Raw genomic sequence first — 23,063 nt, 5'->3', positions numbered from 1 at the left:
ACGGAATGGAACGGAACGGAATGGAAAGGAACGGAATGGATTCAACACGTGTAGAACGGAATGGAATGGAATGGAATGGAATGGAATGGAATCGAATGGAATGGAATGGAATGGAATGGAATAGAATGGAATCAACCCGAGTAGAAAAGAATGGAATGGAATGGAATGGAATGGAATGGAATGGAACGGAACGGAATGGAACGGAATGGAACGGAACGGAACGGAATGGAATGAACCTGAGTAGAACGGAATGGAATGGAATGGAATGGAATCGAATGGAATGGAATGGAATGGAATGGAATAGAATGTAATCAACCCGAGTAGAACGGAATGGAATGGAATGGAATGGAATGGAATGGAATGGAATGGAATGGAATGGAATGGAATGGAATGGAATGGAATGGAATCAACCCGAGTAGAACGGAATGGAATGGAATTTAATGGAATGGAATGGAATTGAATGGAATCAACCCGAGTAGAATGGAATGTATTGGTTTGGAATGGAATGGAATGGAATGGAATGGTATGGAATGGAATGGAATTGAATGGAATGGAATGGAAGGGAATGGAATGAACCCGAGTAGAACGGAATGGAATGGAATGGAATGGAATGGAATGGAATGGAATGGAAAGGAATGGAATGGAAGGGAATGGAATGGATTCGAATGGATTGGAATGGAATCAACCCGCGTAGAATGGAATGGATTGGAATGGAATGGAATGGAATGGAATGGAATGGAATGGAATGGAATCAACCCGAGTAGAACGGAATGGAATGGAACGGAATGGAATGGAATGGAATGGAATGGAATGGAATGGAATGGAATGGAATGGAATGGAATGGAATGGAATGGAATTCAATGGAATGGAATGGAATGGAATGGAATGAAATGGAATGGAATGGAATGGAATGGAATGGAATGGAATGGAATGGAATGGAATGGTATGCAATAGAGTGGAATCAACCCGAGTAGAACGGAATGGAATGGAATGGAAGGGAATGGAATGGAATGGAATGAACCCGAGTAGAACGGAATGGAATGGAATGGAATGGAATCGAATGGAATCGAATGGAATGTAATGGAATAGAATGGAATCAACCCGAGTAGAGAGGAATGGAATGGACTGGAATGGAATGGAATGGAATGGAATGGAATGGAATGGAATGGAATGGAATGGAATGCAATGGAATGGAATGGAATGGAATGGAATGGAATGGAATTCAATGGAATGGAATGGAATGGAATGGAATGAAATGGAATGGAATGGAATGGAATGGTATGCAATAGAGTGGAATCAACCCGAGTAGAACGGAATGGAATGGAATGGAATGGAATGGAATGGAATGGAATGGAATGGAATGGAATGGAATGGAATGGAATCGTATGGAATGGAATGGAATGGAATGGAATGGAATGGAATGGAATGGAATGGAAGGGAATGGAATGGATTCGAATGGAATGGAAGGGAATCAACCCGAGTAGAATGGAATGGATTGGAATGGAATGGAATGGAATGGAATGGAATCGAATCGAATGGAATGGAATGGAATAGAATGGAATGGAATGGAATGGAATCAACCCGAGTAGAACGGAATGGAATGGAACGGAATGGATTGGAATGGAATGGAATTCAGTGGAATGGAATTCAATGGAATAGAATGGAATGGAATGGTATGAAATGGAATGGAATGGAATGGAATGGAATGGTATGCATTAGAGTGGAATCAACCCGAGTAGAACGGAATGGAATGGAATGGAATGGAATGGAATGGAATGGAATGGAATGGAGTGGAATGGAATGGAATGGAATGGAATGGAATGGAATGGAATGGAATCAACCCGAGTAGAACGGAATGGAATGGAATGGAATGGAATGGAATGGAATGGAATGGTATGGAATGGAATGGAATGGAATGGAATGGAATGGAATGGAATGGAATGGAATGGAATGGAATCGAATGGAATCGAATGGAATGGAATTTAATGGAATGGAATGGAATGGAATGGAATGGAATGGAATGGAATGGAATGGAATCAAACCGAGTAGAAGGGAATGGAATGGAATGGAATGGAATGGAATGGAATGGAATCGAATGGAATCGAATGGAATGGAATGCAATGGAATGGAATGGAATGGAACGGAATGGAATGGAATGGAATCAACCCGAGTAGAATGGAATGGATTGGAATGGACTGGAATGGAATGGAATGGAATGGAATGGAATCAATCCGAGTAGAATGGAATGGAATGGAATGGAATGGAATGGAATGGAATTCAATGTAATAGAATGGAATTGAATCAACCCACATGGAACGGAATGGAACGGAACAGAAAGGAACGGAACGTAATGGAATGGAATCAACCCAAGTACAACGGCACGGGACGGGACGGGACGGGAAGGGACAGGACGGGACGGAATGGAACGGAACGGAACTCAATGGAATCAACCCGCTTAGAACGGAATGTAATGTAATTTAACGTAATGTAATGTAATGTAATGTAATGAAATGTAATGTAATGTAATGGAATGGAATGGAATGGAATGGAATGGAATGGAATGGAATGGAATGGAATGGAATGGAATAGAATGGAATCAACCAGAGTAGAACTGAACGGAATGGAACGGAACGGAATGGAAAGGAACGGAATGGATTCAACACGTGTAGAACGGAATGGAATGGAATGGAATGGAATGGAATGGAATGGAATGGAATCGAATGGAATCGAATGGAATGGAATGGAATAGAATGGAATCAACCCGAGTAGAAGCGAATGGAATGGAATGGAATGGAATGGAATGGAATGGAATGGAATGGAACGGAACGGAATGGAACGGAACGGAACGGAACGGAACGGAATGGAATGAACCCGAGTAGAACGGAATGGAATGGAATGGAATGGAATCGAATGGAATCGAATGGAATGGAATGGAATAGAATGTAGTCAACCCGAGTAGAACGGAATGGAATGGAATGGAATGGAATGGAATGGAATGGAATGGAATGGAATGGAATGGAATGGAATGGAATCAACCCGAGTAGAACGGAATGGAATGGAATTTAATGGAATGGAATGGAATTGAATGGAATCAACCCGAGTAGAATGGAATGTATTGGTTTGGAATGGAATGGAATGGAATGGAATGGAATGGAATGGAATGGAATGGAATGGAATCAACCCGAGTAGAATGGAATGGAATGGAATTTAATGGAATGGAATGGAATGGAATGGAATGGAATGGAATGGAATGGAACGGAATTGAATGGAATGGAATGGAAAGGAATGGAATGAACCCGAGTAGAACGGAATAGAATGGAATGGAATGGAATGGAATGGAATGGAATGGAATGGAATGGAATGGAATGGAAGGGAATGGAATGGATTCGAATGGATTGGAATGGAATCAACCCGAGTAGAATGGAATGGATTGGAATGGAATGGAATGGAATGGAATGGAATGGAATGGAATGGAATGGAATGGAATGGAATGAAAGGGAAGGGATTGGAATGGATTCGAATGGAATGGAAGGGAATCAACCCGAGTAGAATGGAATGGATTGGAATGCAATGGAATGGAATGGAATGGAATGGAATGGAATCGACTGGAATGGAATGGAATGGAATGGACTGGAATGGAATGGAATGGAATCAACCCGAGTAGAACGGAATGGAATGGAACGGAATGGAATGGAATGGAATGGAATTCAATGGAATGGAATTAAATGGAATAGAATGGAATGGAATGGAATGAAATGGAATGGAATGGAATGGAATGGTATGCATTAGAGTGGAATCAACCCGAGTAGAACGGAATGGAATGGAATGGAATGGAATGGAATGGTATGGAATGGAATGGAATGGAATGGAATGGAATGGAATGGAATGGAATGGAATCAACCCGAGTAGAACGGAATGGAATGGAATGGAAGGGAATGGAATGGAATGGTATGGAATGGAATGGAATGGAATGGAATGGAATGGAATGGAATGGAATGGAATGCAATGAACCCGAGTAGAACGGAATGGAATGGAATGGAATGGAATGGAATGGAATGGACTGGAATGGAATGGAATGGAATGGAAAGGAATAGAATGAACCCGAGTAGGACGGAATGGAATGGAAAGGAACGGAATGGAATGGAGTGGAATGGAATGGAATGGAATGGAATGGAATGGAATTGAATGGAATGGAATGGAATCGAATGGAATGGAATTTAATGGAATGGAATGGAATGGAATGGAATGGAATGGAATGGAAGGGAATGGAATGGAATGAAATCAAACCGACTAGAAGGAAATGGAATGGAATGGAATGGAATGGAATGGAATGGAATGGAATGGAATGGAATGGAATGGAATGGAATCGAATGGAATCGAATGGAATGGAATGGAATGGAATGCAATGGAATGGAATGGAATGGAATGGAATGGAATGGAATCAACCCGAGTAGAATGGAATGGATTGGAATGGACTGGAATGGAATGGAATGGAATGGAATGGAATCAATCCGAGTAGAATGGAATGGAATGGAATGGATTGGAATGGAATTCAATGTAATAGAATTGAATTGAATCAAACCGCATGGAACGGAATGGAACGGAACAGAAAGGAACGGAACGGAATGGAACGGAATCAACACGATCAGAACGGAACGGGATGGAACGGGACGGGACGGGACGAGACGGGTCGGGATGGGACGCAATGGAACAGAACGGAACGGCATGGAATCAACCCGAGTAGAATGGAATGGAATGGAATGGAATGGAATGGAATGGAATTGAATGGAATGGAATGGAATAGAACAGTATGGAATTGAATCAATCTGCGTGGATCGGAATGGAATGGAACTTAAAGGAACGGAACGGAATGGAATGGAATCAACCCAAGTACAACGGCACGGGACGGGACGGGACGGGAAGGGACAGGACGGGATGGAATGGAACGGAACGGAACTCAATGGAATCAACCCACGTAGAACGGAATGTAATGTAACGTAACGTAATGTAATGTAATGTAATGTAATGTAATGTAATGGAATGGAATGGAATGGAATGGAATGGAATGGAATGGAATGGAATGGAATGGAATGGAATGGAATGGAATAGAATGGAATCAACCAGAGTAGAACTGAACGGAATGGAACGGAACGGAATGGAATGGAACGGAATGGATTCAAACCGTGTAGAACGGAATGGAATGGAATGGAATGGAATGGAATGGAATGGAATGGAATGGAATGGAATCGAATGGAATCGAATGGAATGGAATGGAATAGAATGGAATCAACCCGAGTAGAAGCGAATGGAATGGAATGGAATGGAATGGAATGGAATGGAATGGAATGGAATGGAATGGAATGGAATGGAAGGGAATGGAATCGAATGGAATGGAATTGAATGGAATGGAATGGAATGGAATGGAAGGGAATGGAATGGAATGGAATGAACCCGAGTAGAACGGAATGAAATGGAATGGAATGGAATCGAGTGGAATCGAATGGAATGGAATGGAATAGAATGGAATCAACCCGAGTAGAACGGAATGGAATGGAATGGAATGGAATGGTATGGAATGGAATGGAATGGAATGGAAAGGAATGGAATCAAACCGAGGAGAAGGGAATGGAATGGAATTTAATGGAATGGAGTGGAATGGAATGGAATCAACCCGAGTAGAATGGAATGTATTGGTTTGGAATGGAATGGAATGGAATGGAATGGAATGGAATGGAATGGAATGGAATGGAATGGAATGGAATAGAATGGAATGGAATTGAATGGAATGGAATGGAAAGGAATGGAATGAACCCGAGTAGAACGGAATGGAATGAAATGGAATGGAATGGAATGGAATGGAATCGAATGGAATGGAATGGAATGGAATGGAATGGAATGGAATGGAATGGAATGCAAGGGAATGGAATGGATTCGAATTTATTGGAATGCAATCAACCCGAGTAGAATGGAATGGATTGTAATGGAATGGAATGGAATGGAATGGAATGGAATGGAATGGAATGGAATGGAATCAACCCGAGTAGAACGGAATGGAATGGAACGGAATGGAATGGAATGGAATGGAATGGAATGGAATGGAATGGAATGGAATGGAATAGAATTCAATGGAACAGAATGTAATGGAATGGAATGAAATGGAATGGAATGGAATGGAATCGTATGCAATAGCGTGGAATCAACCCGAGTAGAACGGAATGGAATGGAATGGAATGGAATGGAATGGAATGGAATGGAATGGAATGAAATCGTATGGAATGGAATGGAATGGAATGGAATGGAATGGAATGGAATGGAATGGAATGGAATGGAATGGAATGGAATCAACCCGAGAAGAACGGAATGGAATGGAATGGAATGGAATGGAATGGAATGGAATGGAATGGAATGGAATGGAATGGAATCAACCCGAGTAGAACGGAATGGAATGGAATTTAATGGAATGGAGTGGAATGGAATGGAATCAACCCGAGTAGAATGGAATGTATTGGTTTGGAATGGAATGGAATGGAATGGAATGAAATGGAATGGAATGGAATGGAATGGAATGGAATGGAATTGAATGGAATGGAATGGAAAGGAATGGAATGAACCCGAGTAGAACGGAATGGAATGGAATGGAATGGAATGGAATGGAATGGAATGGAATGGAATGGAATGGAATGGAATGGAATCGAATGGAATGGAAAGGAATGGAATGGAATGGAATGGAATGGAATGGAATGGAATGGAATGGAATGGAATGGAATGGAATGGAATGCAAGGGAATGGAATGGATTCGAATGGATTGGAATGCAATCAACCCGAGTAGAATGGAATGGATTGTAATGGAATGGAAAGGAATGGAATGGAATGGAATGGAATGGAATGGAATGGATCGGAATGGAATGGAACGGAATGGAATGGAATGGAATGGAATGGAATGGAATGGAATGGAATGGAATTCAATGGAATGTAATGGAATGGAATGGAATGAAATGGAATGGAATGGAATGGAATGGTATGCAATAGAGTGGAATCAACCCGAGTAGAAAGGAATGGAATGGAATGGAATGGAATGGAATGGAATGGAATGGAATCGTATGGAATGGAATGGAATGGAATGGAATGGAATGGAATGGAATGGAATGGATTCGAATGGAATGGAAGGGAATCAACCCGAGTAGAATGGAATGGATTGGAATGGAATGGAATGGAATGGAATGGAATCGAATCGAATGGAATGGAATGGAATAGAATGGAATGGAATGGAATGGAATCAACCCGAGTAGAACGGAATGGAATGGAACGGAATGGATTGGAATGGAATGGAATTCAATGGAATGGAATTCAATGGAATAGAATGGAATGGAATGGAATGAAATGGAATGGAATGGAATGGAATGGAATGGAATGCATTAGAGTGGAATCAACCCGAGTAGAACGGAATGGAATGGAATGGAATGGAATGGAATGGAATGGAATGGAATGGAATGGAATGGAATCAACCCGAGTAGAACGGAATGGAATGGAATGGAATGGAATGGAATGGAATGGAATGGAATGGAATGGTATGGAATGGAATGGAATGGAATGGAATGGAATGGAATGGAATGGAATGGAATCGAATGGAATCGAATGGAATGGAATTTAATGGAATGGAATGGAATGGAATGGAATGGAATGGAATGGAATGGAATGGAATGGAATGGAATCAAACCGAGTAGAAGGGAATGGAATGGAATGGAATGGAATGGAATGGAATGGAATGGAATGGAATGGAATGGAATGGAATCGAATGGAATCGAATGGAATGGAATGCAATGGAATGGAATGGAATGGAACGGAATGGAATGGAATGGAATCAACCCGAGTAGAATGGAATGGATTGGAATGGACTGGAATGGAATGGAATGGAATGGAATGGAATCAATCCGAGTAGAATGGAATGGAATGGAATGGAATGGAATGGAATGGAATGGAATTCAATGTAATAGAATGGAATTGAATCAACCCACATGGAACGGAATGGAACGGAACAGAAAGGAACGGAACGGAATGGAATGGAATCAACCCAAGTACAACGGCTCGGGACGGGACGGGACGGGAAGGGACAGGACGGGACGGAATGGAACGGAACGGAACTCAATGGAATCAACCCACGTAGAACGGAATGTAATGTAATGTAACGTAATATAATGTAATGTAATGTAATGTAATGGAATGGAATGGAATGGAATGGAATGGAATGGAATGGAATGGAATGGAATGGAATGGAATAGAATGGAATCAACCAGAGTAGAACTGAACGGAATGGAACGGAAGGAATGGAAAGGAACGGAATGGATTCAACACGTGTAGAACGGAATGGAATGGAATGGAATGGAATGGAATGGAATCGAATGGAATGGAATGGAATGGAATGGAATAGAATGGAATCAACCCGAGTAGAAAAGAATGGAATGGAATGGAATGGAATGGAATGGAATGGAACGGAACGGAATGGAACGGAATGGAACGGAACGGAACGGAATGGAATGAACCTGAGTAGAACGGAATGGAATGGAATGGAATGGAATCGAATGGAATGGAATGGAATGGAATGGAATAGAATGTAATCAACCCGAGTAGAACGGAATGGAATGGAATGGAATGGAATGGAATGGAATGGAATGGAATGGAATGGAATGGAATGGAATGGAATGGAATGGAATCAACCCGAGTAGAACGGAATGGAATGGAATTTAATGGAATGGAATGGAATTGAATGGAATCAACCCGAGTAGAATGGAATGTATTGGTTTGGAATGGAATGGAATGGAATGGAATGGTATGGAATGGAATGGAATTGAATGGAATGGAATGGAAGGGAATGGAATGAACCCGAGTAGAACGGAATGGAATGGAATGGAATGGAATGGAATGGAAAGGAATGGAATGGAAGGGAATGGAATGGATTCGAATGGATTGGAATGGAATCAACCCGCGTAGAATGGAATGGACTGGAATGGAATGGAATGGAATGGAATGGAATGGAATGGAATCAACCCGAGTAGAACGGAATGGAATGGAACGGAATGGAATGGAATGGAATGGAATGGAATGGAATGGAATGGAATGGAATGGAATTCAATGGAATGGAATGGAATGGAATGGAATGAAATGGAATGGAATGGAATGGAATGGAATGGAATGAAATGGAATGGAATGGAATGGAATGGTATGCAATAGAGTGGAATCAACCCGAGTAGAACGGAATGGAATGGAATGGAAGGGAATGGAATGGAATGGAATGAACCCGAGTAGAACGGAATGGAATGGAATGGAATGGAATCGAATGGAATCGAATGGAATGTAATGGAATAGAATGGAATCAACCCGAGTAGAGAGGAATGGAATGGACTGGAATGGAATGGAATGGAATGGAATGGAATGGAATGGAATGGAATGCAATGGAATGGAATGGAATGGAATGGAATGCAATGGAATGGAATGGAATGGAATGGAATGGAATGGAATTCAATGGAATGGAATGGAATGGAATGGAATGAAATGGAATGGAATGGAATGGAATGGTATGCAATAGAGTGGAATCAACCCGAGTAGAACGGAATGGAATGGAATGGAATGGAATGGAATGGAATGGAATGGAATGGAATGGAATGGAATGGAATCGTATGGAATGGAATGGAATGGAATGGAATGGAATGGAATGGAATGGAATGGAAGGGAATGGAATGGATTCGAATGGAATGGAAGGGAATCAACCCGAGTAGAATGGAATGGATTGGAATGGAATGGAATGGAATGGAATGGAAACGAATCGAATGGAATGGAATGGAATAGAATGGAATGGAATGGAATGGAATCAACCCGAGTAGAACGGAATGGAATGGAACGGAATGGATTGGAATGGAATGGAATTCAGTGGAATGGAATTCAATGGAATAGAATGGAATGGAATGGTATGAAATGGAATGGAATGGAATGGAATGGAATGGTATGCATTAGAGTGGAATCAACCCGAGTAGAACGGAATGGAATGGAATGGAATGGAATGGAATGGAATGGAATGGAGTGGAATGGAATGGAATGGAATGGAATGGAATGGAATGGAATGGAATCAACCCGAGTAGAACGGAATGGAATGGAATGGAATGGAATGGAATGGAATGGAATGGAATGGTATGGAATGGAATGGAATGGAATGGAATGGAATGGAATGGAATGGAATGGAATGGAATGGAATGGAATCGAATGGAATCGAATGGAATGGAATTTAATGGAATGGAATGGAATGGAATGGAATGGAATGGAATGGAATCAAACCGAGTAGAAGGGAATGGAATGGAATGGAATGGAATGGAATGGAATGGAATCGAATGGAATCGAATGGAATGGAATGCAATGGAATGGAATGGAATGGAACGGAATGGAATGGAATGGAATCAACCCGAGTAGAATGGAATGGATTGGAATGGACTGGAATGGAATGGAATGGAATGGAATGGAATCAATCCGAGTAGAATGGAATGGAATGGAATGGAATGGAATGGAATGGAATTCAATGTAATAGAATGGAATTGAATCAACCCACATGGAACGGAATGGAACGGAACAGAAAGGAACGGAACGTAATGGAATGGAATCAACCCAAGTACAACGGCACGGGACGGGACGGGACGGGAAGGGACAGGACGGGACGGAATGGAACGGAACGGAACTCAATGGAATGAACCCGCTTAGAACGGAATGTAATGTAATGTAACGTAATGTAATGTAATGTAATGTAATGAAATGTAATGTAATGGAATGGAATGGAATGGAATGGAATGGAATGGAATGGAATGGAATGGAATGGAATGGAATAGAATGGAATCAACCAGAGTAGAACTGAACGGAATGGAACGGAACGGAATGGAAAGGAACGGAATGGATTCAACACGTGTAGAACGGAATGGAATGGAATGGAATGGAATGGAATGGAATGGAATGGAATCGAATGGAATCGAATGGAATGGAATGGAATAGAATGGAATCAACCCGAGTAGAAGCGAATGGAATGGAATGGAATGGAATGGAATGGAATGGAACGGAACGGAATGGAACGGAACGGAACTGAACGGAACGGAATGGAATGAACCCGAGTAGAACGGAATGGAATGGAATGGAATGGAATCGAATGGAATCGAATGGAATGGAATGGAATAGAATGTAGTCAACCCGAGTAGAACGGAATGGAATGGAATGGAATGGAATGGAATGGAATGGAATGGAATGGAATGGAATGGAATGGAATGGAATCAACCCGAGTAGAACGGAATGGAATGGAATTTAATGGAATGGAATGGAATTGAATGGAATCAACCCGAGTAGAATGGAATGTATTGGTTTGGAATGGAATGGAATGGAATGGAATGGAATGGAATGGAATGGAATGGAATTGAATGGAATGGAATGGAAAGGAATGGAATGAACCCGAGTAGAACGGAATGGAATGGAATGGAATGGAATGGAATGGAATGGAATGGAATGGAATGGAATTGAATGGAAAGGAATGGAAAGGAATGGAATGAACCCGAGTAGAACGGAATGGAATGGAATGGAATGGAATCGAATGGAATCGAATGGAATGTAATGGAATAGAATGGAATCAACCCGAGTAGAGAGGAATGGAATGGACTGGAATGGAATGGAATGGAATGGAATGGAATGGAATGGAATGGAATGGAATGGAATGGAATGGAGTCAACCCGAGTAGAATGGAATGGATTGGAATGGACTGGAATGGAATGGAATGGAATGGAATGGAATCAATCCGAGTAGAATGGAATGAAATGGAATGGAATGGAATGGAATTCAATGTAATAGAATGGAATTGAATCAACCCGCATGGAACGGAATGGAAAGGAACAGAAAGGATCGGAACGGAATGGAACGGAATCAACCCGAGCAGAACGGAACGGGATGGAACGGGACGGGACGGGACGGGACGGGTCGCGATGGGACGGAATGGAACGGAGCGGAACGGCATGGAATCAACCAGAGTAGAATGGAATGGAATGGAATGGAATGGAATGGAATGGAATAGAATGGAATCAACCCGAGTAGAACGGAATGGAATGGAATGGAATGGAATGGAATGGAATGGAATGGAATGGAATGGAATGGAATCAACCCGAGTAGAATGGAATGGAATGGAATTTAATGGAATGGAATGGAATGGAATGGAATGGAATGGAACGGAATTGAATGGAATGGAATGGAATGGAAAGGAATGGAATGAAACCGAGTAGAACGGAATAGAATGGAATGGAATGGAATGGAATGGAATGGAATGGAATGGAAGGGAATGGAATGGATTCGAATGGATTGGAATGGAATCAACCCGAGTAGAATGGAATGGATTGGAATGGAATGGAATGGAATGGAATGGAATGGAATGGAATGGAATGGAATGGAATGGAATGGAAGGGAAGGGATTGGAATGGATTCGAATGGAATGGAAGGGAATCAACCCGAGTAGAATGGAATGGATTGGAATGCAATGGAATGGAATGGAATGGAATGGAATCGACTGGAATGGAATGTAATGGAATGGACTGGAATGGAATGGAATGGAATCAACCCGAGTAGAACGGAATGGAATGGAACGGAATGGAATGGAATGGAATGGAATTCAACGGAATGGAATTAAATGGAATAGAATGGAATGGAATGGAATGAAATTGAATGGAATGGAATGGAATGGTATGCATTAGAGTGGAATCAACCCGAGTAGAACGGAATGGAATGGAATGGAATGGAATGGAATGGAATGGAATGGAATGGTATGGAATGGAATGGAATGGAATGGAATGGAATGGAATGGAATGGAATGGAATGGAATGGAATGGAATGGAATGGAATCAACCCGAGTAGAACGGAATGGAATGGAATGGAAGGGAATGGAATGGAATGGTATGGAATGGAATGGAATGGAATGGAATGGAATGGAATGGAATGGAATGGAATGCAATGAACCCGAGTAGAACGGAATGGAATGGAATGGAATGGAATGGAATGGAATGGAATGGAATGGACTGGAATGGAATGGAATGGAATGGAAAGGAATAGAATGAACCCGAGTAGGACGGAATGGAATGGAAAGGAACGGAATGGAATGGAGTGGAATGGAATGGAATGGAATGGAATGGAATGGAATGGAATGGAATGGAATCGAATGGAATGGAATTTAATGGAATGGAATGGAATGGAATGGAATGGAATGGAATGGAATGGAATGGAATGAAATCAAACCGAGTAGAAGGAAATGGAATGGAATGGAATGAAATGGAATGGAATGGAATGGAATGGAATGGAATCGAATGGAATCGAATGGAATGGAATGGAATGGAATGCAATGGAATGGAATGGAATGGAATGGAATGGAATGGAATCAACCCGAGTAGAATGGAATGGATTGGAATGGACTGGAATGGAATGGAATGGAATGGAATGGAATCAATCCGAGTAGAATGGAATGGAATGGAATGGATTGGAATGGAATTCAATGTAATAGAATGGAATTGAATCAACCCGCATGAAACGGAATGGAACGGAACAGAAAGGAACGGAACGGAATGGAACGGAATCAACCCGAGCAGAACGGAACGGGATGGAACGGGACGGGACGGGAAGAGACGGGTCGGGATGGGACGCAATGGAACAGAACGGAACGGCATGGAATCAACCCGAGTAGAATGGAATGGAATGGAATGGAATGGAATGGAATGGAATGGAATGGAATGGAATAGAACAGAATGGAATTGAATCAATCTGCGTGGATCGGAATGGAACGGAACTTAAAGGAACGGAACGGAATGGAATGGAATCAACCCAAGTACAACGGCACGGGACGGGACGGGACGGGAAGCGACAGGACGGGACGGAATGGAACGGAACGGAACTCAATGGAATCAACCCACGTAGAACGGAATGTAATGTAATGTAACGTAATGTAATGTAATGTAATGTAATATAATGTAATGTAATGTAATGTAATGTAATGTAATGGAATGTAATGGAATGGAATGGAATGGAATGGAATTGAATGGAATGGAATGGAATGGAATAGAACAGAATGGAATTGAATCAATCTGCGTGGATCGGAATGGAACGGAACTTAAAGGAACGGAACGGAATGGAATGGAATCAACCCAAGTACAACGGCACGGGACGGGACGGGACGGGAAGCGACAGGACGGGACGGAATGGAACGGAACGGAACTCAATGGAATCAACCCACGTAGAACGGAATGTAATGTAATGTAACGTAATGTAATGTAATGTGATGTAATATAATGTAATGTAATGTAATGTAATGTAATGTAATGTAATGGAATGGAATGGAATGGAATGGAATGGAATGGAATGGAATGGAATGGAATGGAATGGAATGGAATAGAATGGAATCAACCAGAGTAGAACTGAACGGAATGGAACGGAACGGAATGGAATGGAACGGAATGGATTCAACCCGTGTAGAACGGAATGGAATGGAATGGAATGGAATGGAATGGAATGGAATCGAATGGAATCGAATGGAATGGAATGGAATAGAATGGAATCAACCCGAGTAGAAGCGAATGGAATGGAATGGAATGGAATGGAATGGAACGGAACGGAACGGAACGGAACGGAACGGAACGGAATGGAATGGAATGAACCCCAGTAGAACGGAATGGAATGGAATGGAATGGAATGGAATGGAATGGAATGGAATGGAATGGAATGGAATGGAATGGAATGGAATGGAAAGGAATGGAATGAACCCGAGTAGAACGGAATGGAATGGAATGGAATGGAATGGAATGGAATGGAATGGAAAGGAAGGGAATGGAATGGATTCGAATGGATTGGAATGGAATCAACCCGAGTAGAATGGAATGGATTGGAATGGAACGGAATGGAATGGAATGGAATGGAATGGAATGGAATGGAATGGAATCAACCCGAGTAGAACGGAATGGAATGGAACGGAATGGAATGGAATGGAATGGAATGGAATTCAATGGAATAGAATGGAATGGAATGGAATGAAATGGAATGGAATGGAATGGAATGGTATGCAGTAGAGTGGAATCAACCCGAGTAGAACGGAATGGAATGGAATGGAAGGGAATGGAATGGAATGGAATGAACCCGAGTAGAACGGAATGGAATGGAATGGAATGGAATCGAATGGAATCGAATGGAATGGAATGGAATAGAATGGAATCAACCCGAGTAGAACGGAAGGGAATGGAATGGAATGGAATGGAATGGAATGGAATGGAATGGAATGGAATCAACCCGAGTAGAACGGAATGGAATGGAATTTAATGGAATGGAATGGAATGGAATGGAATCAACCCGAGTAGAATGGAATGTATTGGTTTGGAATGGAATGGAATGGAATGGAATGGAATGGAATGGAATGGAATGGAATGGAATTGAATGGAATGGAATGGAAAGGAATGGAATGAACCCGAGTAGAACGGAATGGAATGGAATGGAATGGAATGGAATGGAATGGAATGGAATGGAATGGAATGGAATCAACCCGAGTATAACAGAATGGAATGGAATGGAATAGAATGGAATGGAATGGAATGGAATGGAATGAACCCGAGTAGAACGGAATGGAATGGAAGGGAAGGGAATGGAATGGAATGGAATGAACCCGAGTAGAACGGAATGGAATGGAATGGAATGGAATGGAATGGAATGGAATGGAATGGAATGGAATCAACCCGAGTAGAATGGAATGGATTGGAATGGACTGGAATGGAATGGAATGGAATGGAATGGAATCAATCCGAGTAGAATGGAATGAAATGGAATGGAATGGAATGGAATTCGATGTAATAGAATGGAATTGAATGGAATGGAATTTAATGGAATGGAATGGAATGGAATGGAATGGAATGGAATGGAATGGAATGGAATGGAATGGAATCAAACCGAGTAGAAGGGAATGGAATGGAATGGAATGGAATGGAATGGAATGGAATGGAATGGAATGGAACGAACCCGAGTAGAACGGAATGAGATGGAATGGAATGGAATCGAATGGAATCGAATGGAATGGAATGGAATAGAATGGAATCAACCCGAGTAGAACGGAATGGAATGGAATGGAATGGAATGGAATGGAATGGAATGGAATGGAATGGAATGGAATGGAATGGAATGGAATCAAACCGAGTAGAAGGGAATGGAATGGAATTTAATGGAATGGAGTGGAATGGAATGGAATCAACCCGAGTAGAATGGAATGTATTGGTTTGGAATGGAATGGAATGGAATGGAATGGAATGGAATGGAATGGAATGGAATGGAATGGAATTGAATGGAATGGAATGGAAATGAATGGAATGAACCCGAGTAGAACGGAATGGAATGGAATGGAATGGAATGGAATGGAATGGAATGGAATGGAATGGAATGGAATGGAATCGAATGGAATGGAATGGAATGGAATGGAATGGAATGGAATGGAATGGAATGAAATGGAATGGAATGGAATGGAATGGTATGCAATAGAGTGGAATCAACCCGAGTAGAACGGAATGGAATGGAATGGAATGGAATGGAATGGAATGGAATGGAATGGAATGGAATGGAATGGAATCGTATGGAATGGAATGGAATGGAATGGAATGGAATGGAATGGAATGGAATGGAATGGAAGGGAATGGAATGGATTCGAATGGAATGGAAGGGAATCAACCCGAGTAGAATGGAATGGATTGGAATGGAATGGAATGGAATGGAATGGAATCGAATCGAATGGAATGGAATGGAATAGAATGGAATGGAATGGAATGGAATCAACCCGAGTAGAACGGAATGGAATGGAACTGAATGGATTGGAATGGAATGGAATTCAATGGAATGGAATTCAATGGAATAGAATGGAATGGAATGGAATGAAATGGAATGGAATGGAATGGAATGGAATGGTATGCATTAGAGTGGAATCAACCCGAGTAGAACGGAATGGAATGGAATGGAATGGAATGGAATGGAATGGAATGGAATGGAATGGAATGGAATCAACCCGAGTAGAACGGAATGGAATGGAATGGAATGGAATGGAATGGAATGGAATGGAATGGAATCGTATGGAATGGAATGGAATGGAATGGAATGGAATGGAATGGAATGGAATCGAATGGAATCGAATGGAATGGAATTTAATGGAATGGAATGGAATGGAATGGAATGGAATGGAATGGAATGGAATGGAATGGAATCAAACCGAGTAGAAGGGAATGGAATGGAATGGAATGGAATGGAATGGAATGGAATGGAATGGAATGGAATCGAATGGAATCGAATGGAATGGAATGCAATGGAATGGAATGGAATGGAACGGAATGGAATGGAATGGAATCAACCCGAGTAGAATGGAATGGATTGGAATGGACTGGAATGGAATGGAATGGAATGGAATGGAATCAATCCGAGTAGAATGGAATGGAATGGAATGGAATGGAATGGAATGGAATTCAATGTAATAGAATGGAATTGAATCAACCCACATGGAACGGAATGGAACGGAACAGAAAGGAACGGAACGGAATGGAATGGAATCAACCCAAGTACAACGGCACGGGACGGGACGGGACGGGAAGGGACAGGACGGGACGGAATGGAACGGAACGGAACTCAATGGAATCAACCCGCGTAGAACGGAATGTAATGTAATGTAACGTAATGTAATGTAATGTAATGTAATGTAATGAAATGTAATGTAATGTAATGTAATGGAATGGAATGGAATGGAATGGAATGGAATAGAATGGAATCAACCAGAGTAGAACTGAACGGAATGGAACGGAACGGAATGGAAAGGAACGGAATGGATTCAACACGTGTAGAACGGAATGGAATGGAATGGAATGGAATGGAATGGAATGGAATGGAATGGAATGGAATCGAATGGAATCGAATGGAATGGAATGGAATAGAATGGAATCAACCCGAGTAGAAGCGAATGGAATGGAATGGAATGGAATGGAATGGAATGGAATGGAACGGAACGGAATGGAACGGAACGGAACGGAACGGAATGGAATGGAATGAACCCGAGTAGAACGGAATGGAATGGAATGGAATGGAATCGAATGGAATCGAATGGAATGGAATGGAATAGAATGTAATCAACCCGAGTAGAACGGAATGGAATGAAATGGAATGGAATGGAATGGAATGGAATGGAATGGAATGGAATGGAATCAACCCGAGTAGAACGGAATGGAATGGAATTTAATGGAATGGAATGGAATTGAATGGAATCAAAACGAGTAGAATGGAATGTATTGCTTTGGAATGGAATGGATTGGAATGGAATGGAATGGAATGGAATTGAATGGAATGGAATGGAAAGGAATGGAATGAACCCGAGTAGAACGGAATGGAATGGAATGGAATGGAATGGAATGGAAAGGAATGGAATGGAAGGGAATGGAATGGATTCGAATGGATTGGAATGGAATCAACCCGCGTAGAATGGAATGGATTGGAATGGAATGGAATGGAATGGAATGGAATGGAATGGAATGGAATGGAATCAACCCGAGTAGAACGGAATGGAATGGAACGGAATGGAATGGAATGGAATGGAATGGAATGGAATGGAATGGAATGGAATGGAATGGAATGGAATTCAATGGAATGGAATGGAATGGAATGGAATGAAATGGAATGGAATGGAATGGTATGGAATGAAATGGAATGGAATGGAATGGAATGGTATGCAATAGAGTGGATTCAACCCGAGTAGAACGGAATGGAATGGAATGGAAGGGAATGGAATGGAATGGAATGAACCCGAGTAGAACGGAATGTAATGGAATGGAATGGAATCGAATGGAATCGAATGGAATGTAATGGAATAGAATGGAATCAACCCGAGTAGAGAGGAATGGAATGGACTGGACTGGAATGGAATGGAATGGAATGGAATGGAATGGAATGGAATGGAATGGAATGGAATGGAATGGAATCAACCCGAGTAGAACGGAATGGAATGGAATTTAATGGAGTGGAATGGAATGGAATGGAATCAACCCGAGTAGAATGGAATGTATTGGTTTGGAATGGAATGGAATGGAATGGAATGGAATGGAATGGAATGGAATGGAAAGGAATGGAATGAACCCGAGTAGAACGGAATGGAATGGAATGGAATGGAATGGAATGGAATGGAATGGAATGGAATGGAATGGAATGGAATGGAATAGAATCGAATGGAATGGAATGGAATAGAATGGAATCAACCATAGTAGAAGCGAATGGAATGGAATGGAATGGAACGGAACGGAACGGAACGGAACGGAACGGAACGGAACGGAACGGAATGGAATGGAATGAACCCGAGTAGAACGGAATGGAATGGAATGGAATGGAATCGAATGGAATCGAATGGAATGGAATGGAATAGAACGGAATCAAACCGAGTAGAACGGAATGGAATGGAATGGAATGGAATGGAATGGAATCGAATGGAATGGAATGGAATGGAATGGAATGGAATGGAATGGAATGGAATGGAATCAACCCGAGTAGAACGGAATGGAATGGAACGGAATGGAATGGTATGGAATGGAATTCAATGGAATGGAATTCAATGGAATAGAATGGAATGGAATGGAATGAAATGGAATGGAATGGAATGGAATGGTATGCATTAGAGTGGAATCAACCCGAGTAGAACGGAATGGAATGGAATGGAATGGAATGGAATGGAATGGAATGGAATGGAATGGAATGGAATCGAATGGAATGGAATTTAATGGAATGGAATGGAATGGAATGGAATGGAATGGAATGGAATGGAATGGAATGGAATGGAATCAAACCGAATAGAAGGGAATGGAATGGAATGGAATGGAATGGAATGGAATGGAATGGAATGGAATGGAATGGAGTGGAATGGAATGGAATCAACCCGAGTAGAATGGAATGTATTGCTTTGGAATGGAATGGAATGGAATGGAATGCAATGGAATGGAATGGAATGGAATGGAATGGAATGGAATCAAACCGAGTAGAAGGGAATGGAATGGAATGGAATGGAATGCAATGGAATGGAATGGAATCGAATGGAATCGAATGGAATGGAATGGAACGGAATGCAATGGAATGGAATGGAATGGAATGGAATGGAATGGAATGGAATGGAATGGAATGGAATCAACCCGAGTAGAATGGAATGGATTGGAATGGACTGGAATGGAATGGAATGGAATGGAATGGAATCAATCCGAGTAGAATGGAATGGAATGGAATGGAATGGAATGGAATGGAATTCAATGTAATAGAATGGAATTGAATCAACCCGCATGGAACGGAATGGAACGGAACAGAAAGGAACGGAACGGAATGGAACGGAATCAACCCGAGCAGAACGGAACGGGATGGAACGGGACGGGACGGGACGGGACGGGTCGGGATGGGACGGAATGGAACGGAACGGAACGGCATGGAATCAACCCGAGTAGAATGGAATGGAATGGAATGGAATGGAATGGAATTGAATGGAATAGCATGGAATGGATTTGAATTGAATGGAATGGAATGGAATAGAACAGAATGGAATTGAATCAATCTGCGTGGATAGGAATGGAATGGAACTTAAAGGAACGGAACTGAATGGAATGGAACCAACCCAAGTACAACGGCACGGGACGGGACGGGACGGGAAGGGAAAGGACGGGATGGAATGGAACTCAATGTAATCAACCCACGTAGAACGGAATGTAATGTAACGTAACGTAATGTAATGTAATGTAATGTAATGTAATGGAATGGAATGGAATGGAATGGAATGGAATGGAATGGAATGGAATAGAATGGAATCAACCAGAGTAGACCTGAACGGAATGGAACGGAACGGAATGGAATGGAACGGAATGGATTCAACCCGTGTAAACGGAATGGAATGGAATGGAATGGAATGGAATGGAATGGAATGGAATGGAATGGAATAGAATGGAATCAACCAGAGTAGAACTGAACGGAATGGAACGGAACGGAATGGAATGGAACGGAATGGATTCAACCCGTGTAGAACGGAATGGAATGGAATGGAATGGAATGGAATGGAATGGAATCGAATGGAATCGAATGGAATGGAATGGAATAGAATGGAATCAACCCGAGTAGAAGCGAATGGAATGGAATGGAATGGAATGGAATGGAACGGAACGGAACGGAACGGAACGGAACGGAACGGAACGGAATGGAATGGAATGAACCCCAGTAGAACGGAATGGAATGGAATGGAATGGAATGGAATGGAATGGAATGGAATGGAATGGAATGGAATGGAATGGAAAGGAATGGAATGAACCCGAGTAGAACGGAATGGAATGGAATGGAATGGAATGGAATGGAATGGAATGGAAAGGAAGGGAATGGAATGGATTCGAATGGATTGGAATGGAATCAACCCGAGTAGAATGGAATGGATTGGAATGGAATGGAATGGAATGGAATGGAATGGAATGGAATGGAATGGAATCAACCCGAGTAGAACGGAATGGAATGGAACGGAATGGAATGGAATGGAATGGAATGGAATTCAATGGAATAGAATGGAATGGAATGGAATGAAATGGAATGGAATGGAATGGAATGGTATGCAGTAGAGTGGAATCAACCCGAGTAGAACGGAATGGAATGGAATGGAAGGGAATGGAATGGAATGGAATGAACCCGAGTAGAACGGAATGGAATGGAATGGAATGGAATCGAATGGAATCGAATGGAATGGAATGGAATAGAATGGAATCAACCCGAGTAGAACGGAAGGGAATGGAATGGAATGGAATGGAATGGAATGGAATGGAATGGAATGGAATCAACCCGAGTAGAACGGAATGGAATGGAATTTAATGGAATGGAATGGAATGGAATGGAATCAACCCGAGTAGAATGGAATGTATTGGTTTGGAATGGAATGGAATGGAATGGAATGGAATGGAATGGAATGGAATGGAATGGAATTGAATGGAATGGAATGGAAAGGAATGGAATGAACCCGAGTAGAACGGAATGGAATGGAATGGAATGGAATGGAATGGAATGGAATGGAATGGAATGGAATGGAATCAACCCGAGTAGAACAGAATGGAATGGAATGGAATAGAATGGAATGGAATGGAATGGAATGGAATGAACCCGAGTAGAACGGAATGGAATGGAATGGAAGGGAATGGAATGGAATGGAATGAACCCGAGTAGAACGGAATGGAATGGAATGGAATGGAATGGAATGGAATGGAATGGAATGGAATGGAATCAACCCGAGTAGAATGGAATGGATTGGAATGGACTGGAATGGAATGGAATGGAATGGAATGGAATCAATCCGAGTAGAATGGAATGAAATGGAATGGAATGGAATGGAATTCGATGTAATAGAATGGAATTGAATGGAATGGAATTTAATGGAATGGAATGGAATGGAATGGAATGGAATGGAATGGAATGGAATGGAATGGAATGGAATCAAACCGAGTAGAAGGGAATGGAATGGAATGGAATGGAATGGAATGGAATGGAATGGAATGGAATGGAATGGAATGGAACGAACCCGAGTAGAACGGAATGAGATGGAATGGAATGGAATCGAATGGAATCGAATGGAATGGAATGGAATAGAATGGAATCAACCCGAGTAGAACGGAATGGAATGGAATGGAATGGAATGGAATGGAATGGAATGGAATGGAATGGAATGGAATGGAATGGAATCAAACCGAGTAGAAGGGAATGGAATGGAATTTAATGGAATGGAGTGGAATGGAATGGAAACAACCCGAGTAGAATGGAATGTATTGGTATGGAATGGAATGGAATGGAATGGAATGGAATGGAATGGAATGGAATGGAATGGAATGGAATTGAATGGAATGGAATGGAAAGGAATGGAATGAACCCGAGTAGAACGGAATGGAATGGAATGGAATGGAATGGAATGGAATGGAATGGAATGGAATGGAATGCAATGGAATGGAATCGAATGGAATGGA

Source organism: Gorilla gorilla, chromosome Y, assembly GCF_029281585.2.
Source record: "Gorilla gorilla gorilla isolate KB3781 chromosome Y, NHGRI_mGorGor1-v2.1_pri, whole genome shotgun sequence".
Taxonomy (NCBI): Eukaryota; Metazoa; Chordata; class Mammalia; order Primates; family Hominidae; genus Gorilla; species Gorilla gorilla.
Note: the sequence above shows the minus strand (reverse complement) of the source record.